Consider the following 21,379-nt stretch of genomic DNA (forward strand, 5'->3'; position numbering starts at 1 on the left):
TTGCGTATAGGCTGAGCGGCATATATATATATATATATATATATATATATATATATTTCGACACAGTTTGTCCTCTTTCTTTACCCTCATAATTATTGCGAGATCTGCCAGCTTCTTTGTTTGTTCGCTGGCAAGATTCTGGAGACTAAGTTGAGAACAGCTTTCCAATAAGCATGTCGTATTTGCTGCGCGTTTTCTGCAAGTAAATATAAGATCAGCATTTTCCTAAATGGTCAGGTACTTTGTTGTTTGTTTCTTTTGTTGTGGTTGTTGTTGTTCTTGTAAGTCTACAATAAATTGGAATGGATCACGTTCACTAACACATTATCGAACATACTATCATGGAAATCACTTTAGTACGGTTACGCATCCCCACACAAGCGTTTGTAGGGCCTCTTGCACCATCCATTATTAACGATCAGAGAATAAGAGAGAAGCCCTGCGATAAACGAAGAAACTGCAGTTTCCACCAAACGTTTTCACGGCCGCCGTTAATCAGAAATGGGGGTAAGCGTGACTGTTATTCATATATAGCATGTATGCTTTCGGAGAAGTTCTCGCGGATGTGCGCAACAAAGCAGTTTCACAATGCGGGATCCCTCGAAACACTTGGTGTAGGATTCTCGGGCCTCCACCAGAGAAGTCGGCTCATCAACTCGCTGGTCGGCGTGATGTCACGCTTCCGGCTTGCGCGGGCTCACGCCGGAAGAGACGTCGACGTGCCGGAGTTGCCCATTCGTACCCGGGGCACGCGATCTTGCTGCGAGCACACAGGCACCCCACCACGCCCTGGTGTCAAAGTGCGGCGCCTGCACCGACGCAAATGACAGGACAGGAAACGGAACTGCCACTGGACCGAACGAGATGGGATGAAAGGGGCCACGGCCGCTGCCTGCCGTCTCCCGTTACGGGAGAACGAGGAAGCGCGATTGCGCCTCGCTCCTTTTGGGGGCTCTTTCGCCACGGTCGAAAGGGGAGACGCGGCAAACGAGGCTGATCACTGTACAGATATGTGCTGCTGTCCCCATGCTATGTTTCTGTCCTGCTGGTTGCCCACATGCGAATTTCGCAGCAATGAGCTTGTGGCTAGCTAGCTAGCTAGCTAGCTCGCTCGCTCACTCACTCACTCACTCACTCACTCACTCACTCACTCACTCACTCACTCACTCACTCACTCACTCACTCACTCACTCACTCACTCACTCACTCACTCACTCACTCACTCACTCACTCACTCACTCACTTAATATACGCAGTTTACAGTATCGTATTTTGTACTTGCACTGAATTATTGGAAGTAGGGGCGCCAATGCTTGAATATTTTCCGGGTTTTCTGAGCCCACTGTACCCTCACAAGTAATCGACAGCGTGTTCCAGATGAAACACGCACAAAAATTTGTCTCCATTCGTCTTATGGATGTCTTTCCCTCTACTATGCACTATCTTAAATTACTTATTTGCCCATGAACCTCCTCCTGTAGTATAAAATAACCGTAGCTTAGAAGTTCCGCAGCATCTCGCTAAAAAAAGAAAAAAGAGGCATCCACAAGAACTTCTCATTACTGTAACTTTTGTAATATAGGCTTAAATTTCGATTGAGCAAAAATAGTAAGATAAATTATATAACGCTGTGAAGAGCAAGATGCACTTGAGCAGGGACACTTCTATGACAATTGCATTACTTTGGTAAGAGTTATTGTATTACCCTTACCAAAGGAAATTTCCTTCAATTAGGAGACCTTCTTTTTTATCCACAAACTCGCCATTCGCTATTTAGTTTGGCAAAGTTTGGCTCCATCTTGTGCTCATCAATCAAGTTGGCGCGTACTTAAAACGCACGGGTGTGCTTGCGTGAGGGAAATGGCAGTGACATCATAATGATCACACACGCTTCTCTCGTCCCCTCAGGAGATTTCCTTTCTTACGTCTATCATTTTGATTTATGCGCTTATCTTTCTCATTTATCACCTGTTCTTTTCGCTGCTCTTGGGTAAGGGCGAAGCAGCATCAAATGACCGAGCAGGAAATTGTCGAAAGCCACGCTATTCTGTTCGTGCCGTTCACCGATTGACCCGGAGCTCGTAAATGGCTTTATACGTATAATGGCTGGCTGAGCATTGCAGAACAAAAGTGTGTCATCGAGCAAACGTGGCATGTCGTTGTTCTTTGATCTGAAATTACAGGCTTTGGTTCAAACTTGCAAGGCATTTTCTTCGTGTCCGCACATTGAATGGTCTTTGTCCAGTGATAGCGAGCCCGTGAAGGAGGCATCACGAAGTTGGGTCAGGTATGAAACAATCGAAGGCAAGGTGAGCAAACACTACGTGACCGAGTGGCATAAAAAAAAAAAGCAGTCTCCAATGGCAGATGCTCCGTTCCCCATAATAACGCGAGCAACGTATGCTTCCAAAAAAAAAAAAAAAAAAAGAAAGCAATGAAAGAGGGGCAAGAAAATTTCTTTCCGAGTCGTGAAGGTGGATTGATCGTCTTCGGCTGGTACCTATCTTCTTGTTTTTACCGCTCATTAAAACCGAAGAGCAAGAAAAGAAGGGAAGGATAGATTGCTGGGTTGATGCTAATGGCCGTACGTATTCACTCGGTGTGTTCATCCTTACTTAAATTGTACTGTGGTATTGATCTGGCGTGTTTTCAGGAAGGTTAGAAACACCGGTAACAAATGATTCGCATTTGTGATCGCCTTCACTGCGGCCTTATTAGGTCAAACTCCGCACTCTAAGCGAGAGAACAGCTCTCAGGACTGAAATCAAGTGCAGTTAAGGAAATCGAGTGATATGAGAAAACAGTTAACGTAAATAGAGGCTTGGTGGCTGAGGCGTACTGCTGCCAACTATGATGTAGCTACGTAGACTTTGCGCTTCGGCTGTGAAAAGAAAAAAAAAATGAGGGAGAGAAAGATAGAGGAAAGTCAAGGAGGTTAACGAGGACTGAGCTTATAGGAAGAGAAATTCAAGAAGCGGCGGGGCAGGAAACGATAGGTGCACGTTAGCCAGTTTCTGATCGTCTAAACTACTCAAAATGATCTCCATCTACCGCCAATTTCTCGCATGCTGCGACCTGTAGCTGCCACTGCCGTTGAAAGGCTACGACATAGCAGCATCCATCAAGTTACGTTTTATCCAATAATTCGAACACAACCGTGCAACGTAATTGCCCATGACCGCTATACGCTGGATTGATGCTTAGACTTTCTTTCCCACATAGAGATAAAAACATAACTTGAATATTCTAATTACAGTCACCATGTTTTATGTATCTTTCCAAACTGCAAGAAATGTAATGTAAAGGGTAAAGTGTTTGGGAGAATAGTGGCGGCCTTGCCTTTCTTCCTGAGCTCAGGGTACATGAGCAGAATATAGCTCCGTCGATTTGGCCCCGACGGGCGTCCGCAGACTGGGTTATGTAAAACAGATGAAGTTAGAAAAAGGCAGGACAGCCCATATTCATGTATGTTGGGCCTTTCGGGCTAGATATATGGCTCCTCGAAAAGAATGTAATCAACCGAGCCTTGCCTTGCATGTCCCAAAAATTTTGTCAGTGCCCCTTCGGTTATCTGTGCATCTTCACCGGAGTGCGACAGGGTAGCTCAATGAACAGCTCTCTCTCTCTGTCTATCAAAAAAAAAAAAAAACAACAACAATAACAAAGAAATCTGAAGACATGCGCATTTATTGCACGTAGTCGTAAGTTAGTCGCAACTCTTTGCGGGGTAGAGCAGAATTTTGGCCAGGATTAAAGCACTTCTATAACTCTTTAGGAAACTTGGGAATAAGTGACGTAAATATGCATCTTATTAATAAGGGAGAACTCTCTCGACGTCGCTAACTGGATGTTGTTGAAATTTGGGCGGCATTTTGAAATATCGTTTTAAGAAGTCCTGCCCATTGAGGTACCCTGGTGTGTTGCGGTGAAGTTCAACAGAGGGCCGCAGAGGCAACGTCCGAAATTCCTGAATATGTGTGCATTCAAGATTAAAGCACGCACAGGAATACTTGTGGGATTTCAGTGTGTAGCCTGTGATGCATGCCACAAATTTTGACGTCCGGAAGGGCTTTGCAGATGATAATAAATAAATAAATAAATAAATAAATAAATAAATAAATAAATAAATAAATAAGAAAGGTGAACGAACGTGAAGGAAGTCAGGCGCTGGCGCGCGAGGAGACCCCATAGCCTTATAGGATGAAGTCGAGCGTGTTGGTCAGTCATACTAATGCGCGAACTTAACGCGAAACCCAGCACAAAAGAGGAAGTGGCACAACACAGTTTTCGCCTTATGTCGTTCTCCCCCTTCCTCCCTCGTGTCCGTTGCGCTTTATTTATTTTTTTTTCTTGACAGCAGCAAGTGCGTCCTCGTCACTTCTACTCTCGAGGTCATCCTTGACCCAAGTTGGTCAGCTTGCTTCGCTGAGTTGGTCCTTCGCTGATGGGGAGTGTGGCCACGGAGCTACAATGACTAGAGAGTAATTAACGTGTCGTCCGGACGAGTGATATGCCTTCCGCGAACATCACCGCGCAAGAAAGGGACTCGTGCCGTGTCTCGCTCGCCAGCGCGAAAGCGGGACGCTGGCGCTCGCGCCTCTTTTGAATTCAGGAAGCCCCCACAGCACGTGCACCACTTCCGCACTGTACGGCCTGGCGGCCCAGTGCATGAAACCCGTGGCCCACAAAAACGCGGACAGCCGCGGAGCTCGTTTCCGTCGGCCGAGCACAGCGCTAGTGGCTCCCCCCTTTCCATCCTCCCCACTCCCTTTCCCGACAACCCGCACTCCCCAATCCTCGGTTCGGCGAGACGCATATAGTGGTCTGCAGCAAGTCAACGCGCGCCGCGGTGGTTTTCCCGTCGTCGTCTCTCTTCCCGTGACAAACGACCACTTTGTTCGCGGGGGCGTCCTTTTAGGGGGCGAGCGAACTGAAGCCAAGACAAGCCGGGTCGGGCCAAAAGCCGCGAGCTCGAGCCGCGGCTCCGGACAACAATGGGGGCGACCGCAGCGCGCCTCGCGCGGCAGTCGCCTTCCACTCTCTCCAACTGTCATCCGAGCAGTCGGGAGACCGCGGGCGATGGAAAGAAAGTCAGGCGCATGCAGCCGAGCTGCCGGGGCGGGTCGGAACTTCATTTGGCCCAGTGTCTGGTAGGGAACGGGGATGGAGGGCAGCGGGATCACAGTACCGGGGGTAAGTGAAGGAGAGAAAGAGGGGAGGTGGCAGAGAAGAGACGGTCGGTTAGCTGCCGGAACGGGGGTGTTGTATTGAATGGAGTTCTTGTTATACTAATGCCCGACGATGTGCGCGCTGCTAGACGTCTCTACTCTGTGCGACCCGTTATCAATTTGCTCGACGTCCGCGCGCTACAGCATCGACACGGGACGCCACCCATTCGAGTTGGGGATTCGTAGCTAGCCCTTCTCCTCGGTTCTCCTCGTTTCTACCAGCGCCGGATGTTTAGCACGCGCATGTCGGCGACGGCGCGGAGTCGTCCGCCTCGTTCTTTTTTGTCGTTCGTCCATCTGAAAACGTTCGTCCGGCGTAATAGGCTCTTTGCGAATCTCGCAGCAGTCGTGATTGAACGTAATGACCTTTCTGAATGCATGTTTCGTACAGTGACGCGGCGGCGTGGATTTGTGATGACCAGTTCTACCGGTTGATGCGGGTACGGAGATCTTGATAGATGCGAAAAATGGGCAATACAACAATTGCGGAAGGGGTGCCAGTGCTTCTTCTGCCCGCGTTTTTTGCGTCCGCCATCTCGTTTCGGGAGGAAACGAGAACAATGAAATTGCGTAATGACGCACGAGAGTCTGCCTTATACACAATAGAGTTAACGCCATGATAAGTATTACAAGAAACTCAATAACACACACACAGACACACACACACACACACAGGCGCGCGCATTTGTGTGTGTGTGTGTGTGTGTGTGTGTGTGTGTGTGTGTGTGTGTGTGTGTGCGTGCGTGCGCGTGTGTGTGTGTGTGTAAGGAATTACTTGTAAGACAATAAGCAGCATTGAATGAACAGAATAGTTCAGCTGGTTCGTGTTCGTTCCTTGGCAGACATTGTTTGCCTCACCATTTGACATTATAATGTTTTGTCGATCCATGAGATCCTTTACTGAGGGTAATTTTGCTAATGTTCTCGAGCTAGCAGATTGTACACAAATGAACGGCAGAGAAATGAACTGGAATATATATTTAAAAAACAAAGAAAAGCAAGGAAAGAAAGGAAAGGAAAATATGAGAATTTCACTAGAAGATCGAAACTTGGGTGAGTTGGTTACAGTAACATAATGGTGTCGCAGCGCGAAATAACGAAGACGTAGACAAGATACACAGGTAATACACAAATAACCGAAACTTTTCATGTTAACAGAACGGGGGAGACACGCGTCAGTAAGGGTTCAGTTTCGCTGTCACACAAAGAATATGCATACCTGCTTAGCACGCGTGCTCTAACTTCATAATCTGTTATATTATCCTTTTTTTTCTTTTTTGATTGTCTGGTCTAGTTTTTTCTGGGCACTTCTTATGTTTGATCTTTTTTCTTTTAACTTTCATGAATTTGTTCAGTTTTGTATTTGTATCTGACCACGTGTTCCTTGGTTGCTATGTGTGTTGCAATCGCTTATATACCATCTTTTTCAATGAAATCTTCAGCTGAGAGTCAGAGCTTGTCCTGGGGGGGGGTGTATCGAGTCCACGTCTTCGTCCTTTCGCGCTGCAACAGAATTATGTTCAATAGAAGCCCCAGATTAACGTAAATATTTTTATAGGAGTGTGCGAGCATTCGAAGTTCAGAACGCGAATAAAATAGCCTAGGCTATTCGATTCGTATTCTAGTCGAGAATTGTCCATTAAGAGTTGAATTTTGGTTTGTCTTATAGTACTATGAGGAATAACAACTGCTGTTACGTTATATAAGGAAAACGACCGATGTAAATGGAGGCTCTTCTCATTGATTTTGCTGCAGGAGAACCGTAGTTATTGCTCAAACGTACTAGTTCACGAACAAATGCATGGAAGAGAGCACATCTACACAACAATTTCCAGTTTTTAAATGAGCATGTTACGCCTCGTGCAGCCTAAGAATTTGTTATTTAGATTCAGAAAAAAAAAAGTTTCCTATTTCACCAATCTCACCGTGTTTGTGTTCCTCTAGTACGATAGACGGTGCTATAGTAGTAACAGATTGATACGTGCATGTAAGGACGTGCTGTTCCTTTATTTTGTTACTGTCATGGCCATACTGCATCGGATACGATCACATTTTTGTTGCTTTTATAGTGCAAAAATTTAGCTTTTCAATTGACCTGATACGCGCTTACTTATTGACCACGTTGTATCTATGAAGTAATCTAAATAACCGCCCCCCCTCCCTTTGTTTTTGCCAAGCAGACTACACATAACCCTTATATTTCATTTTGTTTACCAAATGAAAATATCCAATAATGGATTCAGTTCAGAATTCTTGCTACGTTTAAAGTGCATTTGGCTGTTTATGTGCCAAAGTTTTCACATTCGCAGTGGCGCAGAAATTTATCTCTGTCTTTATATTAAATTCAACAATCAAGACAAACACATAGCGATTCGGGGTGAACTCAGTGTAAGTTTGGAAGTGAACTTATCAATTCACTTCCAGACTTCCGGAGTTCACTTGTGAGTTGTGTCCGTATGATAACTGCATAATTTGCGGTTGTAAATTTGTAATTTTCAGTATGCAGTTGTGACTGCAGTTGCAACGGTAGTTTGCAGTTAGTGAAAAGTATAGGGGAAAGCACTGTGCGCGCAATGCGACGGTCGTTCAATCCCTACCTGCAGGAACTGATCTTTTCGTCCACTTTCATTTTCCTCTGCTATATTATTTGTATATTTCGAGTAAACATAACAATTACCTTCCCGTTTGCTTTTTCTGACTTAATTGTCTGTCACTTCGTGTGATTGCGGTTCGTAGCTGCAATTGACTATAAAGGAGGAGGAGGAAAGAAAGGGAGAAGGCAGGGATGTTAACGAGAAGTGCGACTGGTTGGCTGCGTAATTTGCTATAAAGCGCTTCACTACACGTGTACAGCTAGCGCTGAGGTGCCGCGTTCATGTTACTGCAAATGCCTGATGATAAACACTAAATGATTGGTTAGAAACAAAGGCACGACCTGCAGCAACAACCACACAGGTTTAGGAATTCGCCTTGTCTTGCTCTTGATTATTTCGTTTAGGCAAATTTTAGCCGCACTGCAGTTCGAAATAACAAAACAAAGATGTTATAAAACAACAACAATCTTGTAAGTATTAGTGACAGTATGACACCGAAATTTGTGTCTGCAGTCCATAAAAGGAATTTAAATGTCAAAGGGCCGCAGGAATACTTCGAAATCACTCCCCCCACTTTCAACACAAAGAAATATTGTTCCAACTGTTAAGCCAATAATGCTTGCCACTGCAAAGGCGGCACTGTCAAGATAAGGAATAGCCGCGGTGTGAATTAACCTGCTTAATCTGTAACGTGGAAAGTGTCAAAATTATTTCCGCGTCGACGTCACCTGTTAATGCTAAGTGCCATCATGAGCAGCCTGACCTACCTATTCGTTTGAACGCCGACTGCAACCGCACTTCTGTTGTCAGAAAAACGCGCAATGTGGCGAAGCAAAGTTGACAATTATGAAAGGTGCATGATGATTTCAAGAATTAATCAGCGTGATTATTATGCATCTGCATTAATGACGTCTTGAGCTGGAGCCACGTGTCATCCTTTTTTTTCGAGCGCAGTCTTTCGTAAGTCTTCACAGACGTTAGAACGTTCAAGATCTTACAAGCATGCTTCTCCGCCGAGCGCAATGCCACAGACATTACGAAGGTTTGCACTGCAAGAAAGTTCGCTTGCTTGAATTCTCGGAGCCAATATTTAGAGATGGGTTCCGTGCGAGATTGTACAGTACCTATCGCCATTTGTTGAGGTAATTTTGAGAGGTTAATGTTCTGCAACAAAATGTTACCGGTCATGTTTCCAAATTTACTGGGTACTGAATTTGCGAAAGACAATCAACGTTGCGGGCAAATTAATCCAACAAGGTGTTTCTGGTGCTTTTGTCCGCGTGACAAAGAGTCATGCTATATCCGGTATAGTGACTTGCCGACAAGTAGACTTACAAAGTTATGAACGCCCTCCGCTCTACGCTCGTTCTAGAAATGGCCCTTTCTGCATTTTAAACAATTGTTCTTTTTTTAAGTACGTCGCTACAGCTTGGCTGTGCGAAGCTCACCATCTACGCTTCGTCAGTGCTGTTTTCGTCCCTGTGTATTGCCAACTTAGCAGCGCTGCTTTATAAGCATAATGATATTCATCATGTACTGTGTGTTTCGGTAAATACGATGTAGCCCCACGTATAATAAATAGGAGTTATCTTTCAGTGGAGAGACGAGATTTTTATCCGAAATCTACGAGTTTTTTTGTTGTCATGAAGACACAGCTGTGTTTCTAGGTTGAGCTGAAGAAAAAAAAAAGCGCTAGCCACTGGGCCTGAAAGTTAAGCGACGTCTAGACATCGTGTTTTCCTCTCTTCGTCGCTAAACACGTATTGCAGCACATTCACTACACTGGAGCTTTTCAGCTTCCGGCAGAAACTCGAGAAAAAATACCCCGTTCACACGCAAGGGGCGGAGCTGAATGCTATCAAGATTGCGACAAGACTTCGTAGTGCGGAACGAGAGACCCAGTCGAGTATTGTCTCGCATGGTCAAAAAAAAAATAAGTATGAACGCGTTCCCGGTCTGTTAGGTGAGATAGTTGTCGGTGATTATGGGTAACTATAACAACCCTTCCCTCTGCTTAGTACGAGCTCTACCCTGAGGCGAGAGAGAAAATTACTCCGCTGCGTTTCTGCGGGAAGCTGAGTCCTACCCTTTTTCTTTCATTTCCTCTTAAAACATTTCTTTCTTTTTTCAAGAAAAGGAGCGTTTTTCCTCTTACATGCTCACAAACACACCTTGCAATAAACTTCATCCTCCAATTCATCATCTGCGCCTTCTGTTCGCCCGGCATTTTCAAAGCTAGGAGCCTATGGGCGCAGAGTACACCCCGAGGCTCCATAGCTGCTTAAATACCGGTTAAGTAAAATATATGCGTTCATTCTCCCTCCATCACGTTAGGAATGATGGTGCATTGTTAGGGCTACAGCTTCTTGCGCACAGCGAGTGAGTGAGCGACTGAGTTCGTGAGCTTGCGGGAAAGGAAGCACTGGGTAATGGACCACTAATTTATGTAAACGGTCGAGTATAATATATATGGGACTGCAGCGTACCTTCTGGTGGGAGCAAAATGAATAGCTGCCTCGTTATCGATATGTATAGCCACCATAAAACCACAGTTTTATCGAAGCTAGACAGTGAAGCTTAATGTATAGTTGTCGGTGAGTCTTCCCTCATTACTTGTCACTAGGCTGTGGTGATCAGAGTTGCATATTCTTTTCTTTTCTGCTTCTTTTTTTTTAAGCGTGAAGGAACACTGAGACTGGAATTCAACAAGGCTCATTTTGTTGCGGTGCACTCAGAATAGGGACGTGTCTAGCAGGAACCTGTTAAATGTTGCTAGTTATCTGCGCCGCATCATTTTCTGCCCCGCCTTTTGTTCCCGTTCTTATGAGAAGAAAACATCGAGTCGTTTCACCTGAAGGGGCTGTGCCCCGGACAACGAATGTGCCCGGGACACGCCCTAGCCGTCATAACTTTCAAGTGTACGTGCGAAGTTAGACTTATTGGTTCTGGTTCAGCATATACGAAAAGCGCGGAAGGCGCGACAAAACTATCATTTTATTGACACGTCAGGGAATACGAATGCTTCAACCGGGCCTGAAAACAGCAGGCGGGTGCAACACAGCGTTTTACTTTTTTAACTATAATAAATTTGTCTAACAGATTGCGAGAAACGACCAAGAAGTACGCTTGAAGTGTCAAATTTCTGTAGCTGTGGAAGGTATTTGACACCTTGCTTTAGCTGCAACCTGCAGGCACGCGTATAGTTAGGTTGAAGATGCTGTTGAAGGCGAAATTTAAGCCGGCTGTATCAGAAAACTGCCTGTATTTCACGCGTTTCGGACGAGTTCTAGGAGTAACCACTGCCATTCCCGCCGAATGGAGAGCTTCATGCTTATTATTGAATTTTATCTAATTATGATTTGCTCCATATAGTTCTTAAAGGCAACAGAATTGGACGAGCGGCTGTAGCCTGAACAGATGTTTATAGTGCTGCAAGTGCTACTGTGCTGTGCGGTGACAGTATGCGGCGGCAGTGACTGGCTGTGATTGTATGTCTATGCTCCTTTCTTTCTTTATCTCTACTTTGTTATTACTTTACCTCCCTCTCCCTTCTCTCCCCAGTGTAGGGTAGCGAACCGGATCTTCCCCTCTGGTTAAGCTCCCTGCCTTTCCGCTTTCCGCTATCTCTCTCTCTCTCTCTCTCCGAACAAATAATGAAAGGAATGATTGTGACATGACTGGGTGCACTTGTTCCCAAGTCTGCCTACATTACTCTCATGGTTTCATCTTTCTTTCTTTTTTTGTTTTTTCGAGAGGAAGGGGTAGCGAAGGCAGCGAAGGCAGCGTAGGGGCCGCCATGCCAGCGATTTACTCATGACCACCGAGCAATGGCGTGCTCGGAAAGGTGACACCACCCGAGTGCCCGCACAGAACGACAGGTGTGTTCGGTCGCGTCCTATCTATCCCAGTTGTTTTTGATGGCAGCGACATAATGGGTTTTCTGGCTAGCTACGCTTATTTAAATTGCTGTAGCCGCTCGCTTAACTTGAAGATATGCTGCAGGGATTTATTCTAGTAATACATTCAGTCCACTTTCTCCGCCTCAGTCAACACTGGTCTCACCGCATCCCATTCACTCTTCTTTGTCCATCCCATCACAGCGTGATTGCTGGAGAGATTGACTCATGTGTGGTGACACATCAGGCCCTCTAAGCTGGACTCATATGTATTACCATTACTAAAGTATCATGGTGCTGGATACGTAGACGAAAACATTGACGAAACCTCGTGGCACTGTCTTTATCCAGAAAGCGCATAAGGCTTGTTAAAACGTTCGACTTTGTCCTGCTTCCTAAAGTTTCATACAATGAGACAGACAATGAATAAGTATAAGGTACGACCCGAGCGACATAAGCCCCTGCTTCTTACATGTGGCCTGTTGTATTGCATGCCCCTTCAAGATGTTCCAACTGGCTTTATCTAGTTCCTTTTCCCTCTTCCCTCTTCGTTTCTCTCTCTCTCTCTTTATCTATTCTTATTGCAATGGCACATTTTTCTCAAAGTAATTTGGCTCCCTCGTTGCCTCATTCTTGTCTTCAATGAGGACAGTCGCACAACTAAGAAATTTTCCTGGCGCATCCAGTTCAACGCAGCGTCGCAATACGCCATCACGAGAATAGCTGTCATCTACGCCTCGAATTCCACAGTAATAGGGCAACGGTAGTGCGAATGCATGCAACTTCTCTTCACTATACGTGTATAAGTGTCATGAATTGTGAATCATCGTCTGCCTCAGGGAGCGCTGACACGTACGGCCCTCGCTATACCTTTGCTTTCACTGAGGACGCCAATTCTGCGTCTTGTTTCCTTTAAATGTACGAAGGGAGACATATATCGGTGGATTTTAAAGCGCAGAAGTCACGTGTGCTGTTGTTGAAATTATAATTTCCCCCTAGCATACAAGGAATATTCTACCATGGTAGCGCCGATAATTGTTGCCGTCGGTCTTGCACCAACGCGTAAGGGATAAATGTCGTCGGGCTTTCTGCTCCCGAAACCGGAGCTGCTCCTGGGATCTGTGGCGAAATTCATGTGGAACTTTTAAAGCCACAAAATCTGCAAGAGGAAAACGATTCTCCTCACCGTTTGCGATTTGCAAGGGTTGAGTGAAAGTCACCACAAGCACTACGTCCAGATGGTTAATCAGCGAAGCTGAAACGTGCGGCCCCGGTGTTTATCGCTGGGTTAATCCCACCGGTTTATTAAATGACGGCTTTGGTAGGCTGCCAATACTCGGTACGCAGTCGCTGCTTGCGTTCGGCTGCACGAGCCTGTTCTTCTGCCCGGGCTGCAGCATAGGCACGGCGTAGATGAGCTCGTTTCCAGTTCTGCTCGCAGCGTTGCTGATCGCAAGCTGCCTGCTCCTCAGGAGTACGTATGACGCGTGGCCTACCCATTTCGGAGCCGGAGTGAGACTGCTGCGCGCGCGTTCGGCTGCGACGGAGAGCTACGGCATCACTACAGGCGCAGCCAATCGCACGCTCAACAGACGGACGGACGAATCGGCTAGCAATATACAGCTTCACTGTAATAATGACCAATATGCAACATTCCGTCGTAAGTAGGCTTTCCCACATATCTAACTGACCCAGATGGCCGCGTTGTCGCTAGTAGCATGCCCAGTTAAAGCAGTCACGCGTTTGGAAAGCTCAGACGGTGCGTCGAACGGAGCACTGCAGAAGCGGTGCCACCGGTCCACGTTTACTTCTTAATCACGATTTTAGTCCGAGGCCCACCATCATACTTAGGTCGGACAAGGTGTGTGGAGAAGCTCACTTGCAGGTCTTGCATATCCCCATTGGGGTCACGACAAAAATCCTGGATTTAGCTCTGGTCAGGCACCCGTGGCAGCCTCAAAAACAGTCGTTGGGGTCACACAGCGAGGGGTACAATATTAATATAACAACACACACACACACACACACACACACACACACGCACACACACGCACACACACGCGTCTGTGTGTCTGTGTGTGTGCGCAGACGGTGACACACACACACTCAGACACACACACTCAGACACACACACTCAGACACGCACACACACACACACACGTGTGTATGTGTGTGTGTGTGTGTGTGTGTGTGTCTGAGTGTGTGTGTCTGAGTGTGTGTGTCTGAGTGTGTGTGTGTCACCGTCTGCGCACACACACAGACACACACACAGACGTGTGTGTGTGCGTGTGTGTGCGTGTGTGTGTGTGTGTGTGTGTGTGTATTATTGAAAGCCTAACTTTCCCTACCAGCAGTCCATACCTGCTGTCCACTCGCCAATGCTGAATATAAAGAGACGTGCCAGCACTGTCTAATAATAGTGGATATGAGGAAGAATTCACCTCGGGCCGCGGTATGCTTTGACAGGTTGAACAGACTCACAGGGGATAAACGCGAGCCACGTGGTCCGCGAAAGACGGTCGGCTCAGAACGGCAGCGTAAGTAGGGACATTACAATTAAGTGTGCTTCACCGGCCCTTCATCCCTGGGAGCATCAAGAAAGAGTTCCCTTACAGATGTGATCAGAACGAAGAGGATGAGCCTCAGTTGCACAGCAACAATGAGCATCCCCACCGTTGTTTTCGTACAGCTCGTAACGTTTTCTCCATCATATGGGAAAGGTTTATGTAAGAGAGACCAAATTTGTGTGCTGATGTTCTGACACCGAAACACTCCCACTGAGTCAGAGAATCCGCGATCCGAGGAGAAACATGGCGAACAGTGCAAGTAAGTGAAACGCCATCTGCGCTCTTCACTATGTTGAACGTAACATTAATCCAGCTTAGAACCATTGAGCGATCTAGAATAGAGTGTGAGCTCTTGGCAACCTGGCTCTCTTGTCCTTTTTCTAGACTCATTTTTCCTTTCATTTCTCTAATTCCCTGCCCGTGCAGTGCTGTTCGGATGTCCTCAACAGAGACAGTTACGACACTGCACTTTTTTCTTCTTTTCGCCGATAGTCACCGTCTCTCTCTCTCTCTCTATCTCTCTCTCTCTCGACAGCCCTTACATGTGATGTTCCAGGGAAAAAAGTACTTTCATATGAGGAACGTTTTAGGTGCCCACTTGAGACCCGGAAGGAAAAAGCTGCCCTCAAAAGCACTGTGAACATTGCGAACACGTGTGCGAATTCAACTCACAAATGAAACCGACATCTCTCTTTCTCCCTGCATGACACTTATTGCAGTCAGGTTTCCAGTTTCGTTTTTCTTCTAACGATGCTGTGTTTTAACGACGTACACTTGTCGCTTAGGTGACCTCACTTGTACATTTCAACTGAAGAGACTGGGCTTGCCTTCTTATTTCTCACTTAAGCTGTGGTTTCGTTGACGAGGCATATTTTCGTGTATATTAGCACTTGTCAGTGTGTCGTTTTATGTCACGCATGGAACCCTGATTCTTTTTCTGCCTGCTTCTATTTTTTCACATTACCTATTTACTCTCTTGGTATGGTTTCTATGGCTTGTCTGAATTTAACATTTTTTGTGCGTCTGTATTTGCTCTAAAGTCCCTGTACGGTCTGTTATCTTGAGACCTTCTGCGTTTTCTGTTGTAGAGATCATGTTTAGACCAACTAGAAAAAAAATAAAGAAAGCAACTGTAAGGACGGCGTATCCCTTAGTGCAAACATCGTCAGAGCTTGGCATCGAGTAAATATGTTGTTAAAGCATCATAAACATCCCAATGGACACTACGGCATTTGGGTTTTGCTTATATAGAACTATCAGTGTAATATTATCCTATTGGACACATAATCACAGAAAAACGAACATCTGTAGAGATGACTGCCTTCCTGCACACTGCAGCAGATATTAAATGAAGTTATAAGCAAAGCATTTTTGTATCTCTTATAACGCTCCTCCTTTCCTGTGAAGCAGCGAGTGGTGCGTAGGGAATAAAGCAAGCATAAATGAATGAACTCTTCTCTCCACAACCGGCGCCACCGCAAATGTTTTTCGCCGACCCCCCAAGAAACAAGCGTTCAACCTAGGCACGCCGCCGCCTCAATCTTGGAGAGATGATAAAGCGGCTTTCGGGATCTCCGAAGAAGAAAAACATGTCAAACTCATAAAAAAAAAACTAGGAAAGAACTGCTCATCTATGCTTCAGCGAATCCGCGGCAAATGAACAGCAGAAGAACGAGAGGTAACTCCTTACGGGCCAAGAAGAATAATTAAAAATAAAATAAAAATAAAGTACAAACAACGCGAGCGCGAAAGAATAATAGAAAAATAAAGGGAACCGAAAATAATCACTAAAGCAACGCTTTAGCAGCACTCTGTGAAGGAGGAAGCGACTTGCTGCGATGTACTCGCCGTCCGTGGCAGCTGCCCACGGCGTTGCTGGGGCGAGGCGCGTACGTATACAGCCCGCCTTGCCAAAGATGTACGAAGCTCTCCGCACTAGGATAGCTCGGGCTGCCGCGATGAGCCGCTGGTGCCGTGTGGAGGGGTCAGTGTGGAAGGTCGCGGAGGTCGCGACTTGCCAGGCTCCTCACCTCACCGCCCATCGCTGGAGCGCCCTCTGTGGTCAGCAGGAGCGCTCTGTGCTCAGCTTGGGCACGACAAACAGCAGCAGCCGAGAAGGATAACCAGGCGGCGAGACCGCTCAGTGCGACAGTTGATTAAAACACCACGCGTATACATGCACTACGCAAGCATGCGTCGCCCTAGCTCGCGTGATCGCCTACGCCTTCCTTTTTTTTTTTCATTTCTTCGCATTTGCACGACCTCTCTACTTTGCTGGTGCGAGCGTTCTTTTTCTTTTCATTTCTTGCGGGTGTTTTGCTGCCCCCAGTGTGGCTAGCGCGCTGCTATGCACAGCACGCCACAGATGAATGCACCTGCCTCGCGCACAGCTCTGCCGCGGCGGCCGTCGAGGCAAAGTGCTCGTCGGCTGCCCCTTGCATGCACGTGCGTGGCGTGGAATGTACGCTGCGCGATGCTCGGAGACGCTGAACGCGGTTTACCAAGGTGCGAGAAAGAGCGCGCATTCGAGACCGCGGCGCAAGGCGACTGGGTCATTCATATACTGCCAACAACGCCGTGGTCTGTCCCTGCAGCATCGCTGTTGGACCTTTCTGTACGCCCCGCGGTCGCTGTATGCAAGTGCCGCGACAGAGCGGCAAACCTGCGTGTTTTATGGGAGTTGGATTTGGGGCAGCAGCCCCGGCAAACTTTTTCTCTCTGTGTGTGTTCTCGCTTGCGCTGTGGCGCCCATAGATTGCAGGCTTAATGAAGTGGCTGTAGTGCACAGGTGGGCTAGAAGTTTCCAGTGTGAACCGAAGATTTGTAGTCGACGTTGAAACGCCACTATCTACGTTCCTGAAAACGTTCTGTGTGTCCTAATTTTGCACACACTATAATCAATAGCCTAACTGTGGCGCTGAACGCAGGGGATTCTACGGGCGCTTCAATGTCAAAGCTCCCACCGCAGCTCAAGGCATTATCGTGCGGCGCTTTTCACGTTTGTCGTGACAAATTCACCGCCGCCTATACCCATAAATTTAAAAGGATGGATTATTCTGGCAGCAATATTCGTCCTAGTATGCACGTTATGACTAAAGCTATATAGGCGCTCTTTATGCACGAGTGTTTGATGTGAAAGCGGGTTTGTGAAACGGTCGATGGGTGCTTAAGTGGGGAATTCATTTTATTTTTTTTTTTCTTTCTCTACTGCAGCCTCGGCGACAAGCAGGTCGTTTGTTCGCTACTCAAGCCGGGATCTACTTTTGTGCTGTTGTTTCTTTTTCTTCTTTTCTATTTTTCTTTCTTATCGGCTTTGTAATAAGAAATGCTTTTCACGCCAAACTTTCACTCTTTTTTTTTGCATTTCACAACTGCATATCCGAGGCGTCTCAACTTCCCGGAGCTCTGGCAGGTCTGATCGATCGCTTTGCATGACGCGCTTAAGCGCGGCGAGTCCGATTTCTGGATAACATCGTCGGTAGGCACAAGTTAATCATATGCGTGGCTCTCCGGGCATGTTGTATAGCTGACTTGCGCCTCACGGTATTTATAGAGGCGCGTGCTCACTACCCAAAACCGGCCGCTGGCGCATCAATGTACATCCGCATGTTTGGGAACGCAAACTTCTATCATGATTTCCCCGGGCGTGCGCTGAAGGCGGAGACTCACTGACACGCTGCCAAGAAACTGATACACGATATGCTTTCGTGGCGCCGTGGCGTTCTCGAACGTGCACAGGTGCCCGAAGAAAACAGCTACATAGGGACACCTCTGCGTCGCTAACGCTTCGCTAACCCATTTGCGACGACTACAGCCGACTCACCAGCTTTTCACAACTCACAATAAGCCGCTCTTGCTGAAACCTTCCACGTCTACGTCAAAAGTAACACTGCAAGGTACAACCAGACGAGCGGAATCGGCAGCATTAAGCGCCTTCGCGATGCTTACTCTGAATGCTTGCACCTACATAATGTGTGCTCTTTCCTTTCTTTAACTTCTAACACTTAAAATAAGAACTTTACCAAGCTTACTCGAATTATTTCAATGCCGCTGATTATTTTCTTAGGCAGACATCATTTGCAAGGAAAACATAAGCAGTTTACGCAGTAATTCAGCGTTGACGTTAACAACTTTGCGGCAGATATTTGTTCGGAAAGTTGGAGGGATCCATCAGAAAAGTCTAGTTACGTCTTTGTATATTTTAACATGTCCATCTAGACCGAATAAATTGGTGTCAAATTATTCATTGAATTAACCTGATAACGCACGCGGCACCTCGAAACTCAGCTCTTCGTCCAACCTTTCAGTGACGTAGAAGTGTGACGTAAAATGAAGGTGCAGTCGCACTCGCCTCTTACCAAGAGCTTGTTCCGGTTGGCGTCTCGCGCGTCACTCAGTTCGACGCATCCATAATCACTTCAGCAGAAGGGACGAGACAGACCGCTTTATTGCGCGGTATGGCGAAGCTTCACTTTACGCCACCGTATACTACATCACGGGTGGGGTCACAGGTGGTGCTGCATGCGTAATCGGGTAAATTGAATGAATATTCTGACGCCAGTTATTTCCGTCTACATTGTCCCTGTAAAGTGTAGAAAGACGTTACTAGGCGTTTGGGATAATTTCTTTCAACTTTCCATTATACGTATGTGCCGTAAAGTTTGCAAATAAGAAGTTAACTAATGTAGGTATTTTATTTAGTGAATACATTTCTCCGGTTTTCCTTGCAAATGACATCCACCTGAGCCAATAATTCATCCGCAGTGGCGTAATTTGAGTAAATCTTGTAGGCTTTCAAAAAAAAAAGTACCCTAAGAAAAAGAAAAAAACCTTCCGTAGATAGTGTTACCAAAACCCCGGCTCGCGAAATAAGCTCGACGCGCTGGCGCGATGTGATGCAGGCGCGTGAGCAAGCGAGCGTTCGAGTGCGACCGTGAGCCGGCCTAATCTGGGCACCTGGGGCCGGATTCGCAGCACTTTTCGTTCGTAATATGTGCAGCATTAAGATTGGCTCGAATTTCCTCTTACGAAGAATTCTGGCGTAAGAGCTTTTTTTTTAATGCGAGGGTTAATGCTTCGGGGCATACAGGGTTGTGGGATGCGGGCAAATAAGGACGATTAAATGAATGAAAAAAGATTTTCGGATCTAAAAAAGTTCAGGAGGTATTGATAACGTGGTCCCTGCGTCCACGCGGTGTAATCGCTAGGATTATGCGGTGAAAGTCCCGCTACTGCGAGGTGCCGGAGCCTCGTCGGTTTCAACGCCGGGCAAACCCACAGAGCCTCTTGTGAATATAAGCCCTGAAGCAGCCACAAGAAATAAAATGCCACGACCATTGGGTATACACTATAGCGCTTCTTTTTGGTGGGACCAACAGCTGAGAGCGGCAATTTTTTGTCGAGTTCTTCAAGTGTTGACCTACGGTCATTGCGGGTTCCCGATTTACTCGCACGTAAAAGTATCGATTAATTTACTTTTTTGTAGACTAACTTGGCCCTCGCTTGACATCATAGAGAAACGGCGTCAGTAGTTTTGCTGCTGGCTCTGTAGCTGCTTTAATAATTGCGAAAGGAAGATGTTGACACCTTAAATGGAAAAAGCACAGGGCGATATACTGTGTTTGAACGCGATGAATTCGGTTTCAAAGCCTCGGCTTCTGTTCTATCGTAACATAGCGCATAGTGAGACTGATATGTAAGGACATTGCGAGGCGAATGATGCAAGTTTAATGGTATATTATTTTTTACGCTGGCTCCTTCTAATTCATTTTGAATTTTACTGAGGACAGCAGCTATAAGCTACGAAATGAGCCCATCCTGTTCGTACGTTCATTCGTCTATCCGTCTATAATGCTTTGGTTCTTGTATGGCATGTCATAACAGGAAAAAAAGGAAAAGAAAATATATCCAGACAGTTATATATGTAATCGAACCAATAGTCACGCCTTTTCAAGCTTATCGTTTCAATCGCTTTGCCATGGTAGTTTTCCGCAAGCGTGCAGATGATAATTGCATTGGGCGCTGACAAACGCCAGTGGTTTTCTGGTTACAAGGCATGCAATCTTCAATTTATTGATAACCCAAAACGACAAGCGAATGAACGTACAACTTACTGTTCTCTATAAGTTCGCCAGCAGTCAGCAAGCGGACATGCTCTTGTGCCAGTAGTTTAAATCCGAAGATTCCATCCTTGAGCAGTCAAGCCGCGGTTGTGCTTCGACGAAATTCTTTTAACTTCCAGGGCCATGATGTGGACGGGCTAATGTAGGATGCTATAATATAAGCCTGTTGTGACACATGGACTAAGAAGGTAAGTATGTTTTGTATACGTTACATTACTGTCCCGTTAGAGTTTAAGACTGAGATCGATATCTCGGTGGATTAATTTCTCGCCTACGTTCCAACCCCTGCTATACCACCCGCCTAACTTAAGATCGCCTGCCGTAAATTCAGCAACCCAACAGAACAAATGCAGTAATGGACGTTGAACGGTGCGCGCTAACGCTACTTATGTGCCAATAGGTGGCTGGCCGCTTTCCACGTGTCTAGCCACTGGCACATACAGATGGCAAGTCTGGTGACTCTGGTAAAAATAGAAGTCGAAGGTCTGCAAAATCTCACTGGCGTTGTTCACCCTTCCCCATTCTGCATTCGCGCTGACGTCACTCCCCGCGAATCACTCGTGACGGCTATTTGTACAGGCTTCCACGTGCGGCTGCTATCGATGATACAAAATAATGGCTCCGAGTTCGTTCGAGAGATGGACGTGCCCCCCCCCCCCCCCCCCCCCCTCGCGAAGCTTTGATAGCAGCACCCTGCCGAAACGTACCGTCTGCGTTGCACGGCAGCTCGAAAGTCAGTCCGTATCACGTTTCGAACCGCGCCATTATGCTCGTACACCATGCCCGAACGGCGTTCCCACGTCGAACACGAGCGAACCCCAATAAACGACCGCGGCAGGCACTGCCGAGACTCCAAAAAGCGGGCATAATGCATATCTGGACGGCGGCAAAAACGCGAGCCCCATCCGCCGTTGTGGCTCTTGCTTCGGCCATAAACAGTCGTTTTCCACGAGCCACATATAACACCGCCGC

This window comes from Dermacentor andersoni, chromosome 2, assembly GCF_023375885.2.
Source record: "Dermacentor andersoni chromosome 2, qqDerAnde1_hic_scaffold, whole genome shotgun sequence".
NCBI lineage: Eukaryota > Metazoa > Arthropoda > Arachnida > Ixodida > Ixodidae > Dermacentor > Dermacentor andersoni.